The sequence below is a fragment of the Triturus cristatus genome, chromosome 10 (assembly GCF_964204655.1).
Source record: "Triturus cristatus chromosome 10, aTriCri1.1, whole genome shotgun sequence".
Lineage (NCBI taxonomy): Eukaryota > Metazoa > Chordata > Amphibia > Caudata > Salamandridae > Triturus > Triturus cristatus.
In genome coordinates, this window is record NC_140593.1 from 937,918,135 (window position 1) to 937,927,822 (window position 9,688).

The window sequence follows — 9,688 nt, forward strand, 5'->3', positions numbered from 1 at the left end:
CCTCCCAGTCCTCCTCATCATCCTCTGGGTGCCACTGTTGTTGGAAAGGGATCCCCAGGAGTGAACAGGGGCATGAAAACCCCAACCGGCGCCGGTCGACGCCGGTCCGGCTCCGTGTCCTTGTCGGGCTGGAGGCCGGGGCCGACGCCAGCCGGGTGCACAACAGGCGTCGGTAGCAGAATTGGTGCCGGATGAAGAGGCGCTGGTGGAGGCGTAATGAGGCCAACCGGCGTTTATCCAGATCCAGGCCTGAATCCAAGGAGAGCCTGCGGCGCCTGAGCCGCCGGCATCGAAGACCCAGGTCCCCTAACCGAAGGGGATCGGTCCGCCCAAAGCTGGCATGCATTGCTCCGTAGAACGTACGAAGATGGGCGGGGGTCGCGTCGGGTCCCGGAAAAGGAGGGAAGGTCGGAGTCGACCCGTCGGGCTCCGCACGCGGAGCCGCGGGAGTGGCACCACCCGCATGCCTCGTCGAATCGGCTGACCGACGAGGAGAAGTCGAAGAGCGACGATGCCTCTTTGACTTCTTCTTAAGCTTCGACTTACCCGACCCAGAGTGCGAAGACTTCGAAGATTTGGAACCGGAATGGTGGTGGCTCCGCAACCGGTCCCTCGACCTCCATCTAGACCAGGATCTCAAATGGCGCAGAGCCTACTGTCGGCGTTCAATCAGCTTTCAGACCCACTCCCACAAAGCCTTCGGCGTCAACAACTGACAGTTGGAGAACGACTTGGGGTCATGGTCGCGCTCCAGGCAAAAGAGGCACACGCGGTGCGAATCCGTCACCAACATCAATTGGTTACAGGAACCGCAGGCCTTAAAAATGGGCATCCCTCGTGCACCTAGTCGGAGACTCGAAACAAGACATCGACAAGTGTCGAGAAAAACTTAGTCAAAAAAATTACTGAGGTATCGCTCTTCCCGGATCCTCGCTGGCTGGCGCGGAAAAAGAAAGAACTGACGTCAGCAAGCGAAGGCAGCGTTTAAGTAGCTGCCGCAACGTCATACCGGCGACCACGACGCCAAACGCAGAGCCGACCAAAGCCATCTTCCGACGCGCAGAGGTACTGGTCATGAAAAAACTTTCCAGATCCAGTCTGACGCCTGGGTGTAATTCTAAGGTAAGGAATCTATAACTAATGTGTTTCTTTGTGTTAAACCACGGAGCACCACTAACCAATGGATCACCACACTCAACCGAGAATTGACCTTTACAACAGCCTGTCCGCGAACAACATAAGCCACGCAGATACCTGAGGAGGCACCATGGACGCAACATGAGTGACAAGCTCTCAACCTGCCTGTGTTCTGTCGAAAATCCCCCTTATGTCTCAAAAGAAAGCCTTCGCCCCCTCCAAACACATCTCAATCCTTTCTCACTACAGACATCAACAGTCTTGCCTAGATAAGCATCAGAAACAACAACTGCTGCTCCTCTCCCTGCATTGTGAACACCACCGAAACTGGACCCTGGCAGAGCCAGAGTCGATCTACAGAAACAGCGTGCCTCACTCAGCACGTGACCAAGCCGAAAGTCACATGGTACCCCCTGCCTGGCACAGAAATATCTGGTCAGCCAGAACATGCCTGCTTGTATCTTTTGCAAGCTTTGTTTTGTTTTCGGAAGGTTGCTTGGCAGGCGCATGAAGGCTGGTGGCACATGTACAGCCTACTAGTGGGAGGACAGAAATTTCTTTGAGCGCATTTACTTTAATGCAAGATCTCAGGACTCAGTTCATCAAAGAGGACTCTGTGTGCCTCGCTTGATCTCTGCCACTAACTAGCCTTGTGATTAGTCACTGAGCAAGGTTGGCTAGATTATTTTTTTTAACCAGAAAAATATATTTCCAATATAAATGACAAGGGAACCAATCTTTTTATTTAAATACTAATACATTTTCAGTAAGAATGGTACTTTGTCCTATGAAGATATATCCATGCAAAATCCACCTACTGCTATTCCTGAAATGGTTTTACCTCAGAATGCAGGCACGGGCATAAGCTTCTGCTGTGCGAATTATGAAATGCTAGCTTTTTGGCTCCAACGAATAAGCGAAAGTTCAGAAAATGTAATAAAACTACAGGAACTTTCACTTACATGTTTTACTGTTCATATCTTTATAATGAAGTGCACAACTGAAGTATGTTCATTCTTGAGTCACACATGAAATAGCTTTATCCACGTGAAATAGCTTCATCCATTTTTCACTGTGCCTTATCAATTTGTTCATGTGCTGACTGCAGTAGCATGATGTAGTAAACCTGGCTGGAGATAAGCCTTGGCATTAAGTCATATGGCAGACTTCTGGCACAATCATATGTATTCCATATCAAACTAAGGATTACATTATATCTTGATGTTTGAAAAGAAAGTGTGTATTTTTAATGTCCACCTCAACAGTACTCCTTGCTTTGAGTTGACCAAAGGAGGAAGACAAGCGGAGTGGCCACTGTGGACCACGACTTACAGATTACCCACCACAGGCCATTTATTACGGTTATTGGTGGAATTTTGCCTTAAGCTTGTTATTCAAATTTACATAATTAGGTCAGGTGTTGTACTTACTCCTTGCTCGTGGCAACATTTTGGGTGAGAGCACAGGAGCAGTGTGAACGACCAGAACGCAAGCGCCTGTTGTTCATGGCACTGGTGGTTGTGAACAATTTTTTAGTATGAAACACATTTTTGCATCCAAAATTAAAGCGAGGACAAAATGAGCTAAAAAGAAATGCTAAATGCTGCCTTTGCAGTTCATATAATTTTTGCATGATTCCACGAAATAGAAGCAAACTACAAACATGTCGGACAGTCCTAGCCATTCTGCCGAGATAACAAGTAGGACAAAACACATTGGAGAAAATATTGTGACAGAGTGTGAAGCTGTTTGACTTTTGCAATGGTCCCCACTAGATTGAAAATGAGCTGCTGTCAATCTGCGTTTTGTGATAGGTTGTTATTTCCATTGCCAAGGTCCCTAGGTAAAGGGTTCACCGAGCGGTTTGAGTTACTGGCAGAGCTACTGGCCCCTCCGCTGATTCGTTCCGTCTATTTAAAGTGCGCGTGCAGCATGAAGAACATGTACGACTTTTCTGCAATTTACTTGTTTGAGTACACAGTATCACGGAGCAGTAATAAATGGACTACGTCCACCAATATAAATAACAGTAACACTTATTATGTATAACAATGCAAACACCACAGAATCCTAGTACACTTTACCGAGCTACATAAAAATACATTATTTCGAAGGTTAGGATCATTGAGTTTTAAGCCAGCCTTACAGTCAACAACATACTGTGCATTCTTTCTTGATTCCATTTGCCTCGCGATTTGAACGGCGACAAACGTCTCTTGCGGAGTATAAAGCAAGTTTAACCGTGCACCCACCTTTTTTTTTTATTTTTTAAAGATGATCTGTGCTAGAACTGTTCGGATGAGATTCTGTGTTGTTCACAGGCAATGTACACCTACGTACGGACCAGTTGAAAGTCGCGCTGTCGCAAACAGATGACGTTTCGTCACATGACTCAAAGTTTTGACTGTGAGTCATCTGCGCTGTTAATGGCCCAAGAGGATGACGAAATTGGGCGGGGCATTTAAAAGCGAAACAAAGATGTGCACCCGGTAGACGACTGGATATCTTGCTTGGATTGGAATGCCCATAGCTGCCAAGGTTTCAGATTGCTATATGTGACGTTTTCATAATTATAGGGAAATTATGAGTCACATTCAACGACTATGAGTGACACTTTCTGGCAAGTAAAATCGAGCAATGAAAAGGAGGTAAACATGAATATCAGAAATTACACCCATTTGAGCAACCAAAAGCAAATTTTCATAGCATAGCTAGTCAGTGCAACAGTAAGAGATCATGATGTACACCATAACAAACAAGATTTCAGGTTGTCCTCATATGCTATATTGTAGTGTTTTGCTTTAACTTAGAATTCTTGAGCCCACAATGTTCTGGACTCAAGAATTCTAAGTGGAATGTTTAGGTTTTAAAACTGTACTGGTTGAGGTTTGAGGGGCTGAGGGAGCTGGTTGCTGCGCAGCATTAATTTATCAATAAAACGTATTGACTCAACTTCGTTGTATCCCGACGTGATTACTACAGATTTGTAATGAGACGATCTGGTAAATTGGATGCTGCAGAACCCACAACGTGTTAAGCATCGAAACATCGACTAGCATCGTGTAAGAAAATTCGGAAGCCGATGTTAAGGTCTGAATAAGAAAAAAAAAAAGGCAGCAGCGAAGCTTACCTCAAAGAAACGTATCACCGCTGAAGTTCTGGTTGAGATTGCCGGAGGATTGCGGAGGCGCCGTTTGGGTTCGTCACGAAGTGGATGGGAGTTGGCGTTGTAGCTGTTGCTCTGCGTCGCACGCCATCTTGGGAGAGCACGTACCCGAGAAAGGAAGCGTGTGGTGATGAAACGTCATTGCCATAGAAACACAGCGAAGGAAATTGCAGACGGGAACATCCAGTGACGAAAAGCGGACGAAGAGAGGAAAAAAGAAACGAAGGATAGTGTGCAGTGGTCGCAGCGGACTCGGTTTTCAAGTACAAACGCTGTGCAAGTATTGCCTTGATGTGACAGATCATATTTGCTTGAAAAAGTGTACATTTTGCTTTTGTGTGGAAGAACGGTGACACGCACACCAGAACTAATATTTTATCTTGCGTGTTAAGGAACGGTGACACGCACACCATAAAGAGTTCTAACATTGCAGTTTTAGTGGAAAATTCGGGGGTTGTGTGGCATGTACACCTTATTAGATCCATAAAGTATTGCTTATTCTAGTAGAGAAGAGTGTTGATGGACTATAGGACACAATAATTCCGAAAAGTAGATACATTTTATTTTTTTGTTAAAAAAAAAAATTGTAGAAAAAAGAGTGTTTCTGTTGTGTAGAACAAAAGTAGTAATGTAAAAATAGTAGTAGCAACATCAAAGGAAAATATAGATATTTAGGGTGCAACAGCACAATAATAAGGGTGGCACATATTGGAGTACGTTTTGGATAAGAATATTAATTGGTTTTTTTGGGTTACATTTAGTTCCTGTATAGCATAAGGAAAAATGCAATCTATTTCTCCTCCTCCACCTTTTCTGGAAACACCTGGGGATCCACCCATTTCGTGGACAAAATGGTATGACGCATTTTTAACATATATTGGCGCCATTGGTGGTTCACGGTATAGGGCAGAAAGAAAGAAGTGTCTTTTATTAAATGTCTTGGGATTTGAAGGGAGGGAGATTTTTAAACATTTGCCTCCTTTAATACATGTTGGTGGTGAGGAAGGAGATATTGATGAGTTTCAAGAAACAGTCAAAAAACTAGAGTTGCGTTTTGACATCCAACCCAGTTTGGTAGTTGAAAGACATACATTTTTAAAAAGGGAACAGAAAATAGGTGAAAAAGTTGAAGATTTTATTTCCGCCTTACGTGTTCTTAGTGCTGAGTGTCAATATGAAGGTTTCAGAGACCAATTGATAAGAGATCAGTACATTTGTAAGTGCAATGACAAAAGTATACAACAAAAGTTATTGTCGCTTGGAAATCCCACGTTAGAGGAAACGATACGGATTGCAAAAAGCATAGAACTTTCAAAGTTGTCTGTCAAAGAACTTGAGTGAAAAGCCTCAATTTCAACCGACAAAGAAGAAGAGTGTATTAATGCAGTAAGAGCAAAGGAAAACAAGAACTCAAATTACTATCGTGGTGACAATAAGTTTTTCAAACAAACGAATATTTGTTTTAAGTGTGGAAATTCTCCGCATTTTAGGTCTGGACGCGCATGCCCTGCTAGAAGTGTAACTTGTAGGGCGTGTGGAAAATTGGGTCATTTTGCTAAGGTCTGCCAAAATGTGAGGAGGAGTTATTCAACCACACAGGATGGAAGGATGAGTAGTGGTGTTCCATCTTCTTCTGCAAATTCCTCTATTGCAAATATTTCGTTGTGTGAACCAAAATGTGATAAATTAAGGAAAATTCAGGATGATCTGAGAGACATGGTGGTTGTGGTTGTGGATGCAAGTCAAGTTTGTAGTGTACAAGATGAGTGTGTGGATCCGTATGTGGATATGGAGATTGGTGGTAAAAATGTTTGTCTTTTGGTTGATTCTGGAGCAAGGATAACAATGGTAACTCAGGAAAAGTTTAAAGAAGTTTGGGGAGTGCGTTCACTATTTCCTCCAGACAGATCGCCTGTTTCTTATGAAGGGAGAACCATTGAATTGGCAGGTTATTTTGAAGACTCTTTAGTTTTCAGAGGAAGGAGGATTTTTGGGAAGATTTACGTAGCCATCAAAGGGGTGAATATTCTCGGATGGTTTCATCAAGGTTTATTCAAAATGGTATTGAGACCAGGTACAAAAGATCAAGTATCCATTCTTCGTGTTGATGATTTCGTTGACTTCTTATCTGAACATTTTCCTGACGTTTTCGGTAATGAGCTTGGATGTGTCAAGGGGTTTATGCATACCATTAAGGTGAAAGATGGTGCTATTCCAGTTAAACATCGTCTCAGGAACGTACCGTTTAGTGTCAGGAGTCAGCTTGAACAAGAGCTTTCTGGTATTTGTAAGAAGGGGATTATAGAACCAGTGGAATCTTCTATTTGGCTTTCTCCGTTAGTGATCGCAAAGAAGAAAAATGACGAGATTTGCGTTTGCATTGACTTAGGCAGTTTAAATAGAAAAATCTGGATAGATTCTCATCCTCTTCCTAATATCCCAGAGATGTTGTCTTTAATCAAGGGGTCGAAGTGGTTCAGTAAGTTAGACCTAGCGTCAGCGTATCATCAGGTCGTTCTTGATCCGGCCTCAAGGCATTTGACTGCTTTTGTTTCGCCCATAGGAACATGGGATCAAAGGGGTGATTGTGTTTCAGGACGATGTGTTGGTTCATGGTGAAACATGTGAGTCGCATGACGAGACCATGTATTGTGTCTTGGAGGCTTTGCGCGAAGGGGGTGTCGTGTTAAAGAAAGAAAAGTGTGTTTTCAGGGTGAAGAAGATTGAATACCTAGGACATGTTCTGTCAGAACAAGGAGTTGAACCAAGACCAGGGTTGGTTAAAGCGATATTAGATTTTTCTCCTCCTGTGGATAAAGCGGGACTTAAGTCATTCATTGGCTTATGTGAGTTTTATTCGCGTTTTGTGCCTGGTTATGCGACAAAGTGTCAACCGTTATCTAACATGCTTAAAAAAAATGTTCCTTTTAAATGGGACACTGAATGTGATGAAATCTTTAAATGGGTCAAAAATGATCAGTCCAAGAGTTCTCAAACCCTTCATTCCAGATGTCCCTTGCGTTGTCACTGTCGATGCTAGTGGGTTGGGTTTGGGAGCTGTTCTCACGCAGATGGTTAATGGAGTTGAGCATACCACTGGGTTTGCATCAAGAGTCTTGCGTGGGTCTGAACTTAATTTTTCGGTAATTGAAAAGGAACTGCTTGCATGTTGGTGGGCAATTCGGAAGTTTAATCCGTACATTTGGGGCAGACATTTTAAGCTAAGAACTGATCACAGTCCGCTTGTTTCAATTTTGTCTGGGGATAAAATCAAAGAACATACGCCCAGGATAGCACGTTTATCTACTAAATTATTGCAATATGATTTTGAGGTTAGTCACATTCAAGGTTCTAGGAATATTTGTACAGATTACTTTTCTAGGCACCCTGTTGAATCAAAGCTGGATATGGAGGATGAGGATGAAGAGGAGTGTTTTGTAGCCTCTGTGGGTTTGGATGAAATGTGTGCTGTGAGTGAAGTTGAATGGAGAGATTTTCTTTCTAAGGATACATTATTGGGTGATGTCATTAGGTGTGTGAAGGAAGGTTGGCCTAGGGAAAAGAATGTAAAATTTTCTCTCCAAACTTTCGTTAAAGTTGCACCTGAACTTTCAATTGAGGATGGCTTACTTGTACGCGGAGATAGATTGGTCCCTCCTGGCATGTTAAGAGCGAGGTTGATGCAGGGAGCACACGAAGGTCATTTGGGTAGAACCCTCACGAAGAGGAGACTTCGTGAACGTTTTTTGTGGCCACAGATGGACAATGATGTGGATTTGTTTGTAGGGGGTTGTGTGATTTGTTCTGGTTCGGATAAGAGTTTAAAAGTCCATACTCCTCCCTTGCAGCCTATTGTTCTACCAAACAAACCTTGGGAGAAGATAGGAATAGATTTGGTTGGACCATTTAACGTGCTTCCTAGTAACTCAAAATTTGCGATTTTTGCAATTGATTATTACTCAAAATGGCCAGAGGTACGTTTCATTGACTAACCTAATTCTAAGAATATCATTGATTTTTTAAAGGATATTATCCTCCGTGAAGGGTTTCCATCCACAATTGTCAGTGATAATCCCGACGTGATTACTACATATATACAGAGCACAAGTCCTAAAAAGAGTAGTGGGGGGACGCTCCAAGTTAGGTGGTGTCACTGGAAGTGACGTTACGAAAGGTAGTCTCCTCTTATTACAGGGAGACCCGCTTCACTTGGGGGGCCATGTTAACACACTGTGGAATGTAGCGTATGAAGGCAGCTATGGACTGATAATTTCTACTTGTAATGTATTCCAATGTGTGTCGACGTGTAATGATAAATCTACGTTTGTGATACATTTTACCCGGATATATTGCTTACAGCGTCATTAACGTGAGCAGTGCCTTTGTATCTATGTCTGCTGTCTGTGTCTATAGTGTCTGAAGTAATGAGCAGTTCAAGCTACCAGTTGTAATATCGCGAGAGGCGATGGGACAGCCCACGCCTCTCGCCACGATAGGGGTCATTTAATTATATGCCAACCCCCAGTTTGAAATGTTGGGAAGTGGTCTCGACCAAGGCCGAGACCACGTGATAAAGTTAATAAAGAGCCAGGCGCTCTGGGCGGGGTTAGTTCAGAGCTAACCACGACACTGTGACCTGTGTGCTGTGTAATTATTCAGCGTCGTGGGCCCAGACCCCCACGACACCACACTGGCGAAGAGGTGGTGCCAGCTGCCGCTGCCCGACCTCAATCTCACCGTGCCAAGCACCTACCGTTCACACGCTTCTGCCGGTCGCCGTGCGGCCCCTCCCGCGGGTGTGCCTCACTCTCTGCGAGCATTGCCGGAGGCCTCCCGCTGATCAACGCGACCTCGTAGCGGCCTAAATTCACCGCTGAAGAGCGCCTGCGGTGCTGCCGTATTGGAGACGCCTGCAGCATGTATGCCGATGCCCTGCGAACCGCCGTTGTCAACGCGGTGAGTGTTCGCGTGCGCTCTGCTGCCCCCTTTGGCGGATCACCGCCACTGCACCCACTGGGCTTTCACCCGGCAGAGACGTGCATCTCCCCTTCTATGAGTGCTGCGCAGCAAGCGCCTATACTGCACAGCACATTCAGGTCGTCTGGCCACCAAGCTCCTACAGCTCCCTCAGGTGCAGATGCCAAACACATCCTGGAAGCTCCACTCCAGGTCTTCCCCGGCCCTACCGTACATCACAGCTCCACGACGCTTCACCGGTGGGTCCTTCCCCCCTGCTGGCGCTGAAGCTGCTGCCTGCCTCCGGGACACGACCCTTGGCTGGAGGTCAGCCCATACTGCTTGTGGTGTGCACGCCCCGGTGTGGCCCCGGACACCGTCTCCTGATGGTTGGCCACCAGTGAAGACACCGCCGCCTGGTTTTCAACA

The 9,688-nt window shown here is 44.9% G+C and overlaps 1 protein-coding gene across 2 annotated transcripts in view; it reads right to left on the reverse strand.

Moving 5' to 3' along the window:
- Nucleotides 1–3,525, reverse strand: part of C10H1orf35 (chromosome 10 C1orf35 homolog) — a 130,817-nt gene extending 127,292 nt beyond the window's left edge. The window contains exon 1 of one of the 2 annotated variants that reach the window (XM_085628768.1): nucleotides 3,390–3,525. The gene's annotated coding sequence lies outside the window, so the exon portion shown is untranslated. The remainder of the gene's footprint in view (nucleotides 1–3,389) is intronic. The other variant, XM_085628769.1, reaches the window with a different exon arrangement.
- Nucleotides 3,526–9,688: the final 6,163 nt, after the last annotated feature.